The sequence below is a fragment of the Hemicordylus capensis genome, chromosome 5 (genome assembly GCF_027244095.1).
Source record: "Hemicordylus capensis ecotype Gifberg chromosome 5, rHemCap1.1.pri, whole genome shotgun sequence".
Taxonomy (NCBI): domain Eukaryota; kingdom Metazoa; phylum Chordata; class Lepidosauria; order Squamata; family Cordylidae; genus Hemicordylus; species Hemicordylus capensis.
Genome location: NC_069661.1, coordinates 179,121,730 through 179,140,625, shown reverse-complemented (window position 1 = coordinate 179,140,625; position 18,896 = coordinate 179,121,730).

The following is an 18,896-nucleotide window of genomic DNA, read 5'->3' as shown; positions in this document are numbered from 1 at the left end:
CTGCCCCCCCTTCCAGCGTAGATAGGAACCCCCTTGTCCTTGGCATGCTGGCAATGGATGCATGGGCTGCATGAAAGAAGTATGCAACACTTTCCAAAGCAAAGAGAAATGCTTTATTTCAAGGAACAGACAACATCCTCTTTGAATCAAAGAGGAAAAACGCATCAGGGATGATTTGCTACAAGTGGGTGTGAACATAGGACTAAAACCTGTGTTTGTGCTTGACAGTTTGTGCTTTGGGGGTTTAGAAACTTGTGGGGGGACTTGTGTCAAAAGCTACTATAAATTGCCTTCTAGACATACAGCAAAGTAAGGTGGGTGCAGCTATGCCTGCTAGGTAGCATCCACCTGTTCAGGAGCACATAGACTATGGTGGAGTGGCGAGCCTACATGGTGGAGGAGGATTGGGTGGGGTTTGCTCAGACTCCTCTCCGCTCTGCTCTTGGGGAGCAGTGGCTTGTGAATTGCCATCTCACAGTCTTTCCCTTTGCCTCAGTGCAGCCCAAGCATGATTGTGGCTGTGCAGCACTCTCTTGCATGGTGGCTTTTGTTTTGTGAGGAGAGCAGTGGGTTGGGGTAGTGTGTTTCCAAATGTGTGCCCGGACCCCCTTTGTGACCAAAATCCTGGAATAGGGTGGTGTGTGGCAAAAGAACCTTGTCTTGCTGGGGGCCTTGTGTGTTGGCCGCTGTGGGGTTGTACCAGAGGGCCCTTCTCCCATTTGCCTCGGACCCTGGGGTGTCTGGTGTTGGGAAGCTTGAGCAGGGCCCATGGGCTCTGTAAGCACAGGGTGCTGGCTTACTGCCCAGATACGCCTACAGAGATGACTCCTGATGGATCTGCATGTGGGTCCACAGGGGGAGGTCTTAAGGGTGTCAAAAGCCCACCTTAAGGATGGCAAACGCCCACCCTGCAGAACCCCAAAGGTCCCTTGAGGTGGTCCAAAGGGTGTCCAGGCCTGTGGGTGTTCCTGAAGGGGAGCAAATAATTGCCCCTGTGCCCCTTGAGGGCCAGAGTGGCTTGGGGATGGGGAATGGGGAAGTGAAAGGAGCATGGCGGGGGCATGGCACCTATATACAGCCATCAAGAACCATGGCATGCATAGAGCTAGCACATCCCTGGGCAGGTCTGGATTGTCCTCTCTATTATGAGAGTCCCAAAAGCTGCATGAAACTGTAGTTATGGCAGTATCCACATTCAGACATAATGCTGCTGCTGCCAAACCTCAGGTTGGTCCAGAGAAACTTATTACATGCTGAAGGTGCAAATTAGAGTTTGGCAATGCAAACCACAGGTAGCTTTTGCCTCGGTTTATTCATTTGGACATAACAGAGTTCCAATCTCTATCGCATTTAACTCTGGTTTTGCGTTATATCCAAATGCAGCCAATAAGTCCACAACTCTTTATTGTATCTAGTGGAGGTGGTAATGGGAGTTCTAGCAAGTTTGTTCAGTTTTCTCTAAGCAAGGGACACAGTCTAGCCAGGGTCTGCATGTGTGTGTGTGGCTCTGCGAAAAATCTTAATGGATGCAATTTAAAAAAACCCAATTGGTTAAGGAGCCATATATGTGAAATGTTAAAAGACTTTGGGAATCCCATTAGTCACTTCCTAATCACAACCGAATTCATTTAATTTTTGTAAAGTACTCTAACCCCTGACACTGACAATAATTTAATTCTTCAAATATATGTCTAATGAAAGGCTCACCTGACAATAAATTGTTTCAGAAAGGAAGAGTGTGTACATAGGACAGAGAATGGGAGATTAAAGTAGTGGAGAAAAATCAGAGTTGATAACAAAGAGGGTTACACTTATCCTAGGTGTGTTAGCAAAGGGAACAGGAATGTATGAGAACGATGCACATTTCTTTCCCAGTGGCATTTTGCAAAATGTGGCTTATGATTAAAGGGGAAAAGGTTTTATGCTTCTCCTTTCTGTCTCCCTAGAGGTATGCCTGCATTTAATCATGTTTTTACATAAAGAAAAAGTCACAGAGTTATAGAAAAGCTAGAGGGAAAGAAGAAAGAGATGAGGAACACTATGACAAATATCTGAACGATACAAGAGAGGATGAACAATGAACATGAGCTTTATAGCCTTCACTGATGGTCATTCATCATCAGTGAATGACCATCATAGGCACATTCTACTTCCCTAAGTCTTTCTCATTCTAACATTTACACAGCTGATATGTAACTAAACTATAGATTTTAGTCCTGTTTATTCACTATTTCAAACTGATTCAGCCTCACCAGGAACCACAATATGAGAAATGAAGTAAGACTTCATTTCTTATATTGTGGTTCCTGGTGAGGCTGAATCAGTTTGAAGTGAGACTTCTTCAGTTTTCACTATGGAAGGATTAGATATGCTCTTATGAAGATTAGATAACCCCCTTTAGTCATTCAATATGTGGATTCAGTGAATATCCGTGTGAGGTTGGCGGGGTAGGGGGGAGCATGGTGACAGTAGGCTCAGCCCCTCCTTGGTATGTTCACTGAACACTGAATAGTGCCCCAACCTCCCAGCACATGCAGCTGTACATGTAGAGTGGTCCTGTTCAGAAGTTCAAATGAATGTGCTTAGGTCCTGTAGATCATAGCCCGCCCTTCCCCTGCACATTTATTTATCTATGTATCTTTTAAGTAAGTTTTGGGTGGTATAAAAATATGTTAAATAAATAAATAAATAAATAAATAAATATCATATTTTTATACCGCCTGATATGTCCTCACTTTTTATACCGCCTGATGTCCTCACTTGTGGCAACAGGAAATCTGTGGGAATGCTTCTTTTACTATCACTGCTCCAAAACAGAGTCAGGGCTGCTCTATACTGCTGTGCATCATTCAGCCAGCAATACCCCACCCCGCCAAGGTCTTTCCAGTTTGGGCTGTTTGGGCCTATGCCTTCCCTATGCCAATGGCCTCAGTTTAAATACTGAAAACAATTTCCTGTGCTGCACATGTGCTCAGAGGCATCCTGTTCCTTAATTTTAAGGGCCAAACTACATTTGATGTTAAACCTGTCAGTGACTGAGGAGGGTTACAAGGAAATGGACCAGAAGTGGTCCTTTTACAGGAAAATACCTGCTGTGAGAGCAGGGGTGGCCCTTTCATGAGGCAAGGTGAGGCCATCACCTCAGGTGACTGGCTATTTGAATACCAGCTGAACAGAAAAATGAACCCTACCACTGTCATCGGTGCAGCTTTTTGGGGCCCGTATGACCCTTGCAAACTTTGCAAGCAGCAGGAAGCATGAGGCGAAGAGAGGAGGCTGCTGGAAACCTTACGTCTTCCTTGCTTACAAGAGTGCATCTCTATCTCTCCTACCGGAGATCCTGGGGAGATGAGTGTTCAAGTTGTTGCTTGGTCCATTTGAAAACTACTACTGGAGTCAGTCTCTCAAGATCTTCATACAGATGCAGGGAAATAAGTTTGCATTAACGCCTTCATGCACAATCTACAATTTTGCCTCCTTTTCCTCTTCTTGGTCATATGCTTGCAGCCTAAGTTTGGATACTCTGGGCCTCTGGACCAAAGTCTCCTCTTTTCTGTCTCCATACTTACTCCAGAAATCTTGCAAGTCAGTTGTGTCTGGTTTTACCCTTGGCTAGCTAAGTGACCGGCAACACTTTCAACACAGTTTGAGGCATCCTGTGACAGACAAATATGAGCTGGAAGGCATCACCGGGCCTTCTCTGTAGCCGCCCCATGGCTTTGGAATATGCCTGCTCTCAATATAACAGCATTTCTATCTCTGACTGCCTTTAGGAAGGCCCTCAAGACACACCTGTTTACTCAGGCTTTTAACTGAAAGTAATTTTAAACCAGTTGTTTTTATCCCATGAAATTGTTTTAACAATCTAATTCTGTGAAATTGTTTTGTTTTTCTCTGGTTTTTTATTTGTTGTGTTTTAAATTGTGTTCATCGCCTAGAGATGCACATATCAGGAGGTACACAACTATGATAAATAAATAAATAAAACAAATAAATGTGCCACTTTTCAAGCTTCAGTCTAATAGAAAAGAATTCTGGCAAAAATTTATAATGGTTGACATATTGAATAACACACAGCAATCATTCTGCCAACACTGCGCTGGTGCTAGTGGAAGAGGTAATGTTCATCAGTCTTGTTTTTGCTCTAAAGCCCATTATGCCTGACAAAAATATGTCGCTGAGGGCTGCATGACCCTCAGTCAGACACATATTGTCAGCAAGCAAAGGGGAGCTTGACGAAAAGCACCCTTCCCCTAGTACCAGCACCATGTTAGCAGTATTAGCTCCAAATAGTCTGGCTGTCCAGCATTCTGCACTAACTCTACACAGTTATCCAAGGAATACTCTGGATGTTATACAAAAGCCTGCAGTTATTACTAGGCATCCATGGAAACCAGGTAAACAAAGTCTCATATGGTATTTTCATCAGAATTTGACCCAGGAGGTCATTCCTAACTCTTGTTTGAAATGCCAGCAAGTATTCACTGGAGTGATGTGAACATCTGTTGGCCGCAAACCAGGTCCAATTCTATTTCAAATTAATATTTGCAAGATGTTTTAAAGACTGATTTCCAAAGTACAATGGAGCGTGGTGGAGTCACTACAAAATTCATGGATAATGTGCTGAATCATTTGGCCAGCATTTGAAATGCTTTACACTGCTAAATCCTTAAAATAAACAAACAAAAATATTGATTTAAGAGCCAAACTAAATGTAATGGCAAATGTGCCACTGTGTGGTGGTTTTTCTAAAATTAAGATGTCTGCTATGTGGGAGCCCAATCCATTTCAAGAGTGAGGCATGGACGAAGGAGGTTTTTAGTCCCTTTTCTCCATGCCATTTTCCTGTTGAAAACTGCTGACTGCCAGCTACTAGTACTATGAGCCTTAAAGTGCAATTTGAAGACCCATTGCAGCTTGGGCAGCTTTTCAGTGGGGAAATGGCACAAAAGAACAGGGCTAACAACCCTTAGGTTCACCTGCAGTTCTGATGAAGGTTGGGCTGGATCTGGAATTTTAAGAAATCTCTAGGTAATGATGTGTTAATGCCACATCCCATTGAGGCTTAACAGAAATGGTACAAGCTTTCTCCTTCAGAATATTGAGCCATCTTCTCTCACATTGATATTCATGCACAGCTCTCATTAACATTAATGGCAGTTACATGAAGATATCAGGGGAACAATATAATTCTTTAAATGATAGCACTTCATGCTCTAAACAGATGAGGCTATTAGCAGAATGTATGTGCCTTTTTTCCCTTGTATCCCTGCGATGTAGTTATGGAAATATGGGCATATTCCTTCATAGTATATACTTATTTCTCTGCCATGGATTGTCAGTAGGTTTGTAATCTGTGGCCATATTCTAGTGACTGAAGATAAAGAATATCTAGAAGTTAAATAACAAATAAACCTTCCTTTCTTGATACAAATATTGAATATTCTTGATATGAAATAACGAATATTATTTCTCCGGTTCCATAGGCATATTCGTATCATCCCAGTACTTTTTTGTTTCTCTTCTAGAGAAACATTAGATATTTGGGATGCTTAAAAATGTTAGTATAACCAGATACTCACTGAAATCAGATCTTAGGGTACAACTCTCATTGAAGCTATTTGTGCAGATCTTTTAAACACATCCCACCCCCACTCCCAGCCATTACACTTTCCAGGATTGTTTTCAAGAGTCACCTGGAGATAAATGCTGATTTCTGGAAACTCCAAGTCCAAGCCAGTCCTGGAGAGTTGCCAACCCTATCAGATCTCTGTCTCCTTCTGAAGGGAGGACTCTGTGTGTGGACTTTGTGTGGACCAAGTAAACACACATGTTAAACACATGCAGAGGAACACAACTTGACAGTGTCTTGCTCTCCTTTCCCCACTCCATAACCATGTATTAATACAGCAAGTGCTATTGAATGTGTATGGGCAGCTATTTTATAAACACCAGATCCATCGTAGGATTAAGCATTCTATTGCACATACCTAAATTTAGTAAAATCCAACCTGTTGTGGTCAGTTTACAAATGCAGGAAAAGGTATTTCAGGGTAAATGAACATATAGCATATAGCAGACTAAGCACCTTTGGCAATATTTAAAGGGGGAAACTCCAGCAGTCTTCCTGTAAAGGTGATACAGTGTAATGTCAAAGCTGGAGTGTTGGCTCTAAACCAGGGAGAACCAGGTTCACATCGCCATTCAGCAATCAAGAGCCTTGTTCAGAAATTGGCTGACATGCTGCACAATGTTACATGTGTATTGCAATATAACGTTTGTGCAGTTGCTCAAGAGTCCTCTTGAGCAAGCACATTTATCCAATGGCCATACTGATGCGAAGCTTTGTGCAATTTTTACGCTTGTACAGGAGTACTTTATGCAATTGCACAGATGTTGCATTGCAATATGCATGTAACATTGTGCAGGATGTCAATCATTATATTGTCCCATCTGTACAGATGTCTGCACACGTGTACATATTTTTGTGTGAATGGCTGTAAATTTTAAATGTGGAACTGGGTACAGGGTCCCTGAAATGCAGGATAAAAATAGGAACTGTACTATCATACATGTGTTGAACATAACAAGTGAATAACTGTACTTGCATGCAGATCTGCACATGTGTACACTATTCATAGATTGTACATGCGCTACAGGACTAGAGTCACTAGGTAAATTTGGGCCAAATACACTCTCTCACTCTATTCTACCTCACTGGGCTGTTGCGAGGACAATAGGGGCAAAACATCACACTGCCTTGAAGATAAGAATAAATATGTAACCAGTAAGTACACCAGAGTGCTCCTCTTTCCTCCTGTGAAATGTTGGATATGTGTAGGATGATCCAAAGTAAAATTTACTAGTGTTTAAAGAAAAAAAAACCCAATGCAGCAAACTATGAGTGGTGTAGTATACAAGGATCTGTACTTGTTCATGAAACCGATGACCAGTGCCGTCAGTGGAGAGATATACCATTTCACTCTAAGTACTCAGAAGTTGCTCGTTCCTTCTGTGTTTGGCTCTTAAGACATTTGCTGCTTGTTTGCCATGCCCCAGAGTGCAGAGCACTTGAATCAAGTAGTCGACTGCACTCAAAGTGCCTTGAAATACATCATGCCAGCATTAGATCACTATAATCAAAGTGTTTTTCAGCATTTTAACTGCAACAAATGAGTGTGGATTGGTTTATAGATTTTGCCTGAACAAATCAAACAGAAACACAGTCTTAATCAAGCACAATATTGTGCAGAAGGTAAAACTTGTGTGCCTCTCTCCCCCCCTCCGCCCCAACTCCACCATCACAACAGCCTCTGTGCTAAGCAATAAATACAAACTGGAAATAAGTACACAGAAAACACAGACATCAAAGGGATCCTACAATTAATTATGCATAACAGTGATTGCCAATAAAAATCAATAACCAGTGGAATTAATTCAATAGAATAATTGTCTATCATAAAATCATTCAGGTATATTAAATTATCGGATAGGCAAAGTATTATGTTACCAGAGGCCAAAGGGACTAGAAACAATATAACCGTAACCTTTACCTCTTAAATGTCATGCTTTAAAATAAATATGCAATATAAACAAAACATAATCTGCCAGTTCAATGCCAGATATTAAGGGCACTTTCACAGTCATCTGCTCTCATCTGGACCACTTTGATTAGATCTGTAGCATGACATGGAAAGTACAGAGACCAGTTTACAAACAATTTATCTGAATATATTATCAGAACCCTCTCATTAAGCCATTTTTGAAAGGGCGGTATACAAATCAAATCAAATCAAATCAAATCAATCAATCAATCAATAAAAGTTTCCCACTTGGGCCAAGAATTTGTGCAGCAAGAATTTGATGCCGTTTTACTGTGTTGCACTCCAGCTTGTTTGGACTCTGAAAGGACTAAACCTAGCTTTTCTTACTGGACTGATTGCATGATTTGTGTGTGCAGATTTATTTGGGCATGCACAAATGACAATTCTGTGTTAATTCAGGCCCTTATCTCTGTATGATGCGAAACATCCATCCCCATTTATTTCCTAGCTGTCTGCTGGCAAGAGCAAAGGAATCACAGGGTCAGTATGAGAATCCACATTGGAGAAAGATTCATAACTTTGGTTTCCACCAACCATCCAGCAAGGCACCTTTTCCAGGTATTGCTTCTGCCATTCCAGTTTTAGGCTATTGTGCCCAAGATGTGAGAAGAATGCCATTGACATGGAAGAACTCTGGGCAAACAGTTCCTCTGTGCTTCTCTTTTAATTCAACTGTCCTAAGCTCCTAGGATATGAGAAGAAGGAACTTCTGTTCATTCACACAGAAAATAAATGAATGCATAATACCATAAGAATACAAGAGGTACCACACTGGATCAAACTAAGGATGATCCTAGGTTGGCAATCTGTTTCCAACAATAGCCAGCCAGATGGTTCCAGGAAGTCTACAAGAAGGGCTTGAAGGCATAAGTAACCTGGTAATCCGGAGCATACTATTGCGGGGGGGGGGGGTTGTTACGAAGCTTCAGGGGTCTATTTGGGCTTGTCCCACTCAGCCATTTCGACCAGCTTTGACCCAAAGCAAAGTGCTATCTAGGACCCTCAAGTGGGGCTAGAGAGAAACAAACCAGGCCAAACCCTTCAGGCCCTCAGACTGCTTACTAGAACTGGCAGTGGTGAAGAGAAAGGGCTCTAGTCTTTTTCTCGCTCTTTGCTGTGGGGGAGCAAGCAGCCGTATTCCACAGTTTGACTTTTAAAAGGATACATTTTTACCTTTTCCTAGAAAATGTCAGGAAATGGTGAAAGTGCTTCTCAGATTTCTAGTCTTTCCTGAGGCTGTAATCATTGCTGTAACTTTTTAAAAAAGACTACAAATCCCAGGAGTAACTGTGGCACCGCAAGGACTCCGGGGGGGGGGGGATGTCCTTTAAAAATCAAGCTGTGGAATGTGGATGCTTGCTGTCTCTCAGCAGGGAGTGAAGATAAATATTAGAGCCTTTTCCTGCCATCTCTGGGGTGAGGGGATGAAGCTTCACTTCAAGCTGCCAAAGGGTTCTGCTCAAAGTGAACATGCCCCCTCAAAGTGGGACTGAAGGGAGGAAAAGCAAACTGGAGACCCTTTGGAGGCTCCAGAGTGGTCCCCCTGCTTTGCACACAGGCCTCCATACTATCTCTGATTGTGGAGATTTCATTCAGCTCTCATGGCTAACAGTCTTTGATAGAATTATGGTCCATGGATGGATGGATAAATGTGGATCCCAATTATTGCTCCTCTGCCCTTCCCCCACCAGCAGAAGAAGTTGTTACAGACACTTCTCAACAAATAATCTGTGCCCAAGAAAGGATCGGTATCATTATACCTGTCAAATTCTAGTGCTCCTAACTGGAAACTCTGATCTCCTTTCTAAGCAATAAACATCAATATAATGGTCCTCAGACTTGGAAAGGGTAAGAAAGAAATCTAAATAAAAAGCAAATAAATAAATGAGTGAACGAGAAGAAGAGTGCTGCTGGATCCAGCTAATTTACATCAGTAAAACCTTCAAGTTTCGTTTGAAGGGTTTTCTTTACAAAGAAAAGAACCCTAAAGAAATATAAGAAGATAGCAAGAAACACAGGTGTTCATAGAGCAAAGCAGAGGAATTGTAAAGTGAACTAATCCAGTGACTGCATTTTATCTGCATGCACTGAATGACACAGATGAGGTGCTGTTGCCCTGTCATTCCATTGAGGCTGGCAGCAAATGTCGTTATGCGGCCAGCCAGTACTTGAGCCTGACAGGTTAGCCGGTGACAAAGATTTATTACCTAGTTTATCTAACAGATGGAATGTAGTTCAGAAGCGACAAGTGAGGATTCTGCAGGCTCAGTGTTATGACCAAAGTAATGGGATAATTCTTCCCAACACAAACAGAGCTGGTTGAAGAAAATAAAAATGACGTAGCTCCAGAGAAATTATTCAGTCTCATTCTACCTGTTTCTAAATGATCCCATGTAAATGCGTATACATTTCTCGGTGATGCAAGAAAATCAGATTATCTATTGCTGTGACTCTTCAGAAAGACGTTATATGGGGAAACAGTTTAATAGAAACATTTAAAAGAAACATTTAAAAGTTTCTGAGAGTCATACCAAAGGAGGTTTGTCCCATCCCTCTGAGATGACATTAGAAATACTTTGTAGTATTTGCTCTTGTTGGTATTGACATTATCTATGCAATATTCATGATGTAGTAATGCCCAGAAAATTCAAGCCACAGTTCCACTATAAATTAAATAGTATTGAATAGTATTGACTACATTTCCCTTTCTACGCTAAGGTTTTAGTACAGAAGATAATTTGTTTCTCCCCCCCCTCCACCCCCCCGCAAGTCACCATATAGTCTTAGAATGGTAAGCACTCATCAATAATGGGTAAGATACTGTTAGTAGTAAGTGGAGTGACTGTTTCATCAATGCAGCAGTAGTCTGTGGGAGCGCTGAACAATTCTTTTGCTGACATTTAGAAACAGCACTGTTGAGGCAGGGGGCTTGGGAGCAGTTACTTATACTCTGTTCCAAACGTGACATAAAATTCTTAGTAGAAACTGTGTGAGTTCAGAATATCTAGTCTCCATTGTACAAAGAGCAATGAATAATCATAGAGTTATGTAGTTGGAAGTTGCTGGAATGAACTTGAGAATTAGAAGGAACCTGAGGGCTATCTAGTTCAATTAGACTGAAACGTCTAACTCAGGGGTGGACAACCTGAGGCTCTCAGGTGCTGGACTACAACTCCCATTATCCCCAGCCACAATTTTAAAGCTGAGACATGGGAGTACAGCCATAGAGCAGCAAAAGCTGTAGGGCATCTGGCTGGCTATCCTTGCTCTGTAGCTAAATAATACCCCTAATACATTTGTTATACGTGTGTTAAAAGTAAAGTGTGCCCTTGAGTCGGTGTTGACTCCTGACGACCACAATGCCCTGTGGTTTTCTTTGGTACAATATAGGAGGGGTTTACCATTGCCATCTCCCGCGCAGTATAAGATGATGCCTGTCAGCATCTTTCTATATCGCTGCTGCCTGATACAGGTGCTTCCCATAGTCTAGGAAACATACTACCAGGGATTCGAACCGGCAACCTCATGCTTGCTAGGCAAGTCATTTCCAGCTGTGCCATTAGGTGTGTTAGGGATATTTAAAACTATTTTAATAGTTTGATTGTTTTCAATAGTTTTAACATTGTTTTAAATCTTAAATTATTTTAATGTTTTAACCTTTTTATTTGTTGTATTGTGTTGTCAGAAACTGCCCAGAGACTTGTGTTTCGGGTGGTATACAAATATGTTGAATAAATAAAAAATAAAAAATAAATATAGAGCAAGGGTAGCCAACCAGGATATTGCTATCAGCATGAGCATTCATATTACAATATATCACAAGAGAGGATTTAACTCTTGCTATATTAGAATTCTTTGATAAGACAAGAAGCAAATTTCATTGGGCTGCTGCCCCAGGTTACGTTCTTATGAACCAAGATAGGTTTTTGTTTTTTAAATAACATAAGAATAGCCCTGTAGATCAGGCCCAAGGCCCATCCAGTCCAGCATCCTGTTTCACACAGTGACCCACCAGATGCCTCTGAGAAGGCCACAGGCAAGAGCTGAGGGCATGCCCGCTCTCCTGTTGTTGCTCCCCTGCTACTGGCATTTAGAGGCATCTTGCTTCTGAAGCTGGATGTGGCCTATAATCACCAGACTAGTAGCCACTGATAGACCTGTCCTCCGTGAATTTGTCTAAGTCCCTTTTAAAGCCATCCATCAGAGAATTCCATAGATTAATTATGTACTCTCGGGGGGACGGGACTTCCTTTTGTTGGTCCTAAAATCCCTGGCCTTCAGTTTCATGGGATGATCCCTGCTACTAGGGTTGTGAGAGGGAGACAAATTTGTCTCTGTCCACTCTCTCTACTCCATGCATATTTGTATATACATCTCTATCATGTCTCCCCATAGTTGCCTCTTTTGCACACTAATAAACCCCAGATGCTATAGCCTTGCCTCATAAGGGAAGTCCTCCAGGACCCTGATAAGCTTGGTTGCCCTCTTTGGAACCTTTTCCAGCTCTACAATGTCCTTCCTAAGATATGGAGACCAGAACTGTATGTGGTATGTTTTTTATTTTAGCACTTTTATTTTCAATCCCCTTTCTTATGATCCCTAATCAACACTTTCAACAAGCCCAAGATCTCTCTCCTGGTCAGTCACTGCATTCAGACCCCATCAGAGAATATGTGTAGATTCCCCTCACAAATCTGACCACTTCGGTGGTTACCCCTACTTTTAAATCATTTATGAACAAGTTAAAGAGCACTGGTTCCAGTACAGATCCTTGGGGGACCCCAGTTCTAACTTCCCTCAATTGTGAACATTTTCAATTTATTCCTTCTCTGTGTTTCCTGTCCTTCAACCAGTTACCAGTCCACACACGAACTTTCCCCTTTATCTCATGACTGCTAAATTTACTCAAGAGCCTTTGGTGCGGAATTTTGTCAAAAGCTTTTTGGAAGTGCAGGTATACTATGTCAACTGGATCACCTTTATCCATATGCCTGTTGACACTCTCAAAGAATTCCAAAAGGTTAGTGAGGCAAGACTTGCCCTTGCAGAAGCCATGCCCTTGCAGAAGCCATGAAGAAGCCTTCAGCAAGGCCTGCTATTTGTTTAACAATTTTATCCTTAAGTATGCTTTCCATCAATTTACCTGGCACAGAAGTTAAGCTAACCAGCTTCTAGTTTCCCAGATCTCCACCCCCCCAATTCCTTTTTGAAAATTGGAGTTATATTAGTTACTTTCTAGTCCTCTGGCACAGAGCCTGATTGTAGGAACAAGTTACATATTTTTGCTAGGAGATCGGCAATTTCACATTTGAGTTCCTTTGGAACTCTTGGGTAGATGCCATCTGGCCCTGGCAATCTGTTAATTTTTAGTTTTTCAAGATAGTTTAGAACACCCTCTCTTGTCAAATTGGCCGAATCCTTCAGCTGCTATGCTTGAGGAGCTCAGTTCTGGAGTGGGTATGTGGTCAGTATCCTCTGCAGTGAAGACAGATGCAAATAACTCATTCAGCTTCTCTGCAATCTCATCCTCCTTAATAATCCCTTTCACACCCTCATCATCTAAGCATCCACCTGGCAGTTTTTATTATTCTGCTATATTTAAAGAAGTTTTTGTTAATCCCCTTGACACTTCTAGCTATATGCTCCTCAAACTTTCCCTTATTGTCTCCTTGCATTTCCTTTGCCAGAGTTTATGTTCCTTTCTGTTCTTCTCATTCAGGCAGGACTTCCATTTTCTTTCCTCTTTCCTCCAGAGGTGCTTTCCTACTACATCAATCATGTCTTTTACAGGCATAAGTGTGCTCCCCCTCCCTCACTTCATTTTAAGGGTATGCTTGACTGAATGGAAAGTTCAGTTTAACAAAACTTTGGCATGCTTAATTCTAGTTCACAAACTCACTTTGGAGGGAGACTTTTTTCCAAACTGGGATACCTCCCCCCCCCAACAGATGGTGAATATTTAATGAAACTAACCACCAGAATTGCTGTAATCAACTTTTTTTAATGCAAAAAAGAGAGATACAATTATTCATAGGTATTTTAGAAAGTAATGATATATCCTTTGAAAGAGCAGAATCAGATGGAGATACGATGAATACAAATACAACTAACGTTTATATACTACTTTTCAACATAAGTTCCCAAAGTGGTTTACACAGATATAAATATATAAATAAAATGGCTCCCTGTCCCCAGAGGGCTCACAATCTAAAAATGAAACATAAGATAGACACCAGCAACAGCCACTGGAGGGATGCTGTGCTGGGGATAGATAGGGCCACATGATCTCTCCTTGCTAAACAAAGAGAATAACCACTTTTAAAAGGTGCCTCTTTACTCAGTTAGCAGGGGAGAAATCTTCTATCAGGGAACTCACAGAAACCTGGGCAGTTTCCATTTGAAGGATGTTTTGATAGGTCCTTCTAGTCTCTTTCCATGATAGCAGAATTAGCAGTAGCAGGAGGAGCAGCAGCATCTGAAGTGTTTCTGGGTAGCCATATCTTTTGTTTTAACCAAAACAGCAATGCCCCTGCCCCTTCACTGCATCAACATTTTACTGTAATGAGGGGAGGGCATTGCATTATTTGTTAAAATAAAAAAAATATGGTGTCCACCCAGAAGCTCTCCAGACCATTCCTGTCACTGCCATGTGAGCCCCCCACAAGGGTTTGGAGGAGCCTTACCTTGGCAGGGAGGGATAGCAGCAACTTGGAGTGCTTCTGGTCAGCCATAATCCCTTTCTTCCAATAATGCAATGCCCCCACCCTCCTTGCTGCATCACAGTTATGCAGTGATGGAGCAGTGCCTTGCATTATTGGTAATAAAAATGGTGGTTGCTGCCCAAAAGCACTCTAAGGGGTGCCACCTCAAGGTAAGTTCCCACAGAGGTTTGGAGTGGTGAGAAAAGTCCAGGTAGGCTGAGCCTATCCACCTTTTCAGGATAAGTCAGGACCTATCTGCCACTTTTGTTCCCCTCCTATTGGAAAATGAAAGCATGTTTTTATTGGGACTAAATAGTGTGCTTTTAAATTTCTATTTCATTTTGCGAACTGTGAGCTGCAAAATTGGATTCAGCTAAATCATGTTTCCCACAGCTGGAAGACTTCCAGTTCCTCTCCCAAACCCCAAGAAGTGATGTGGGTCTAGGGCCTACCCAAGAAATCAAAGCAACTTTAAACCCTGTTTGGAGGAGGCTGGCTTTAGTGGTGACGGTGATGGCAGCAATTTAGAGTTTCTCACTAGGCAGAGGCTCAGGGCTTGTGTGTGTGTACCTTCTGGTGGCTCTGGGCTTCCAGCCATCGCACAAACTGGACAACCCCCCCCCCCCAATGCTGGGTCTAACAAAAATCAGTACTAATGTCTACCTGTGGAATATAGGCAGGGGTGAAATACAGGGTTTTGCTGCCTGGCACAGTGTGCACATTTCTGCCTGGTGTTCAGTTGGATTGTCACTTGCCGGGAATGAAGTGTTATCTTTTAGTAGGGCTTTGTTTTTAACAACTCCCTGATGACCTTCAAAAGCCTTTCCACTCACCATTGTGGATAGTCTTGATAATCATATCAATACATGTATCAGCAGCTGCAGCGACTTCTAATTTTTGTTTAAAAAGGTGTGGGGGGGGGGATGCTTTAGGAATGCAAAGAAGAAACTTGACATCTGTCTCTGCTTTATTTGTAGTATCATCATTAGCAGCTGTTTCAGAAGTGGGATGCCTGGAAAATGTCATCTGGATTGCCTTTATGAGGCAATAGATTATACTGTAAATCCTATTCAGACACTGTGTATGTGTACAGGTCTCTGTACGGATGCACATGGTTCTGTATGAATGACTACACATGTATGCATTTTAAAAGTGTACCTGGGTACAGATAGGAAGCGCATACGTACACTGTGCGGAGCTTGTACATATGTTGAACCTAAGATGTGCATAGCATTATAGTTTTGTACTTTGATCATCCAGTGCTCAATAGGGGTGTGCACGGAACTGGCTGGTCTGCATCAGTTTTATTCTGAACTGGACCTAAACTGGATGGGGTCAGTTCAGTCCTGCACCCCCTTGAACACCCCCCTCAGTCCGGTTCAGTCCAGGGGGGTTCACAGATGTTTTTAAAATTAAAAAAATATATTTAAAAATGTACACCCTCTGGGAGGTTCTCCAAGGCGGCCAGGGTTATGTGTCCCATGGAGGTTCCCCCGGGCCCCGCTGGTCTCCCTTCCTTCCAAAACCGGCCCATTCGGCCATTCTTTGGCCCATTCAGGCCTTTCCCCCCAGCATAGTGGCCATTTTGGAGGCTTCTGTGCCTGTGCAATGGGCCTCTGCAAGGCCTGGTTCATGCCAGGCTATGTAAAGGCCCATTGAACAGGTGTGGTGGCCTCCAAAATGGCCACCGCGCCAGGGAGGAAAGGCCCGAACTGGCTGAAGAACAGTTTTGGAAGGAAGGGAGGTGGAACCTCTGCAGAACCCCTCCCTCTGCCTCGAAGAACCCCCTCAGAGGGGGCAAGGTTTTTTTTTTTTTTAAAAATTAAAATTAAAAGAAAAATGCTCACAACCCCCCCGAATGGGCCGAGAGGGGGTTCAATCCGGGGTCAGATCAAACAGGGGGTGGTTCACATTTGATGTTGAACCTGTTTGCACATCCCTAGTGCTCAGTTATGAGCTGGTGATGAGAAGATGGATTGTTGAACATGGGGTCAAAAGCATGGATCTGATGCTTTTAAATGATCATTGGTATCCGTACAAAACATACACAAGCAACTTGTCTGACTATTCTGTTTTTGCAAGAGGTAGCCTATGTGGAAATATCATGTAAACACATGAGTTGCCCTGCAAGAAAGATTCATTGGGAAGAGCATTTGCTCGATCTTGATCTTGGTGATGAAAATTTGTTGTAAACTATGATCATTGGCTAGATGATGATCTGCAACCCTTTGTATAGTGATTTCATTTCCCAAGCTATTACAAATAATACCTTTGGTGAGGCAGTCACCTTTGTCTGAATAAAACATTTTCTGAATAAAACTTCAGGAATCCTTGCTAGGATCAAGGTTATGGCTCCATCATAAACACAGCAGACATCTCTATAATATTTAGACACCAGTGAAAGAGTATATTGCACATGTTGCTGGGTCAGGTTGTCTAATAAATCCCTCTGTTCCTTTGAAAAGAGAGGAATAGAAAACGCCTCAGTACAGGGTCCTTCCAAAGAGCATCAGAATGGTTAGCCAACTACGGAACATTCCACTGCGTAGTCAGCACTGGGCGTAAATTCTAATGCTGGTGGATGACTTGTTTTTACAGTCTTTGGGTGAAGAAACTACAGAGCATGTAGCTGTTAATAAGAAATGCTATAATGGATTAATAATTCACGTGTCATCTGAGGTAATAGGCTGAGCACACATCCAGACTAAAAGAAGAGAGGGACATGCCTTCCACTTGTCCTAAACCATGAGTGCTGTGTAACTGCTCTTACATAAAATTAGGTTGTTCTTTAAATGTAATAGCAATTAAATATGTGGTCCCTTGCCATGACAAGTAATTCAGCCCCAAGGAGAAGACTTCACTATATAATTTTATATTACAGCAGTGAGAAAAAACCAGAGAAAACATTCAGAGGAAATTGTTTGATAATGTTAGGTCTTCTATGGTTTATCACCACAGCAACCATGTCAGTTGTGTTGCTGCCTTTTGCAAATATAAGCCTCTTTTCAGAAATGCCACTTTACTTTTGTATCCAAATACTTTGAAATTTAGATCCAAATAGGACAATGCAGTTCTTTAGTAAAGGCCAGCTTCCCTTTTGAATGCTCTTTCCTGTTTGAACATAGGTAAGCTTCTGTTTGCTATCGAAGCTTAATGAAAGTCATTCTTGTTGGGAAAAGATGTGAGAGCTTTTTATTTTCTCCACCTGGTAAATTGTACGACCGCTTCCTGTCTCTACCATAAACTAAACAGAGAAAAAGAGTTAAAGCAGGGGCATAACTATAATAGGGCAAGGGGAGACAGTTGTATGGGGGCCCACTGCCTTGCCCCCCCCCGAGGCAAGTCACATGACTGACTCAGACTCCCCCAGCCGCGCACCCTCCCGGGCTTCCTTCAGTTGTATTCATCCTCCAAAACTGATGTGGATGTTAAGACCTGGAGCTACCAGAACAGCATGTCTTTCTCTAGTACCATTAAATGACTTGTAACGTCCACAATTTACAAAACTTAAAAAAAAATAATTTAGGATGATGTTCTATTGTGGCACATAGGGGTGTGTGTGTGTGTGTGTGTGTGTGTGTGTGTGTGTGTGTATGGTTTTTGTTACCACTATTCAGCCTCATTTAAGATTTCTTTACTTCATGAGCTGAGCTTCAGTGTGTGTGTGTGTGTGTGTGGGATTTTAAAAGCTTGTCTCTGGGCCCACTCCAACCTTGCTACGCCCCTGAGTTAAAGTACACATTTCCATACTTCTCTAGATAGTTCACAGCTATAATGGCATCAACATCAGCACTACTAATTACTGAACAAGGTTTCAGGGCTTGACTGGGCTGTAGGAAATAATTGCAAATATGTAAATATTAGTCTATGTTCTGTACATATGAGACAATGTATTTTATACATGCATGGCATTGCACTTGATCACTTTGAAAACATCATTAAGCCAAGCTGTGTTTTCCCCCTGTATGCAGAATAACTCTCTCAAAAGATTCTGTTTTCTATTCATTCCATTTGGCAGTTCCCACCACATAGTAAATGATCGCATTATATGCAGCATCCTAATGTTGTGCAGAATGTAGATGCCAGGGAGGATAATGAATAGGGCAATTGGTGAACCAAATTACATTTCCTACTTACAGCCCTGATCAGCCCTAGTTAGCATACTCATAAGTAAAGAGTTAGTTATGGGAAGGGTGGTGGTGATTAAATGAATGAAGAAGCCCATCTGTTTCATAAAGCGGAAGGCATGGTAATAAATGGCGGCCTTGGACGGAACTCCCAGCGGGCAAAGTGGGTTCTGTGGAAACTCTGCTGAATGAGAGTCATAATTTTGTTTGTTATTAATAGCTCTTTACTGTTTCAGAGCTGTTTATACATGCAACTCAGCATTTCTTCCCATCTGTTTCCCACTAATCTGCAGTGTCTGGCTGAATCCTGTCAGTTTCTAGATATCACATAGATTAATGGTTTGCGTGGTCATTTTTAAGAAGTGAAATGTGGGTGAATGAATGAGAGTTGGGCTTTTCCTCTTCTGGTCTCATAGTGGAACAGTCCAGTGATTGCTTCTTCATGCATCCTTCTACCATAAAGA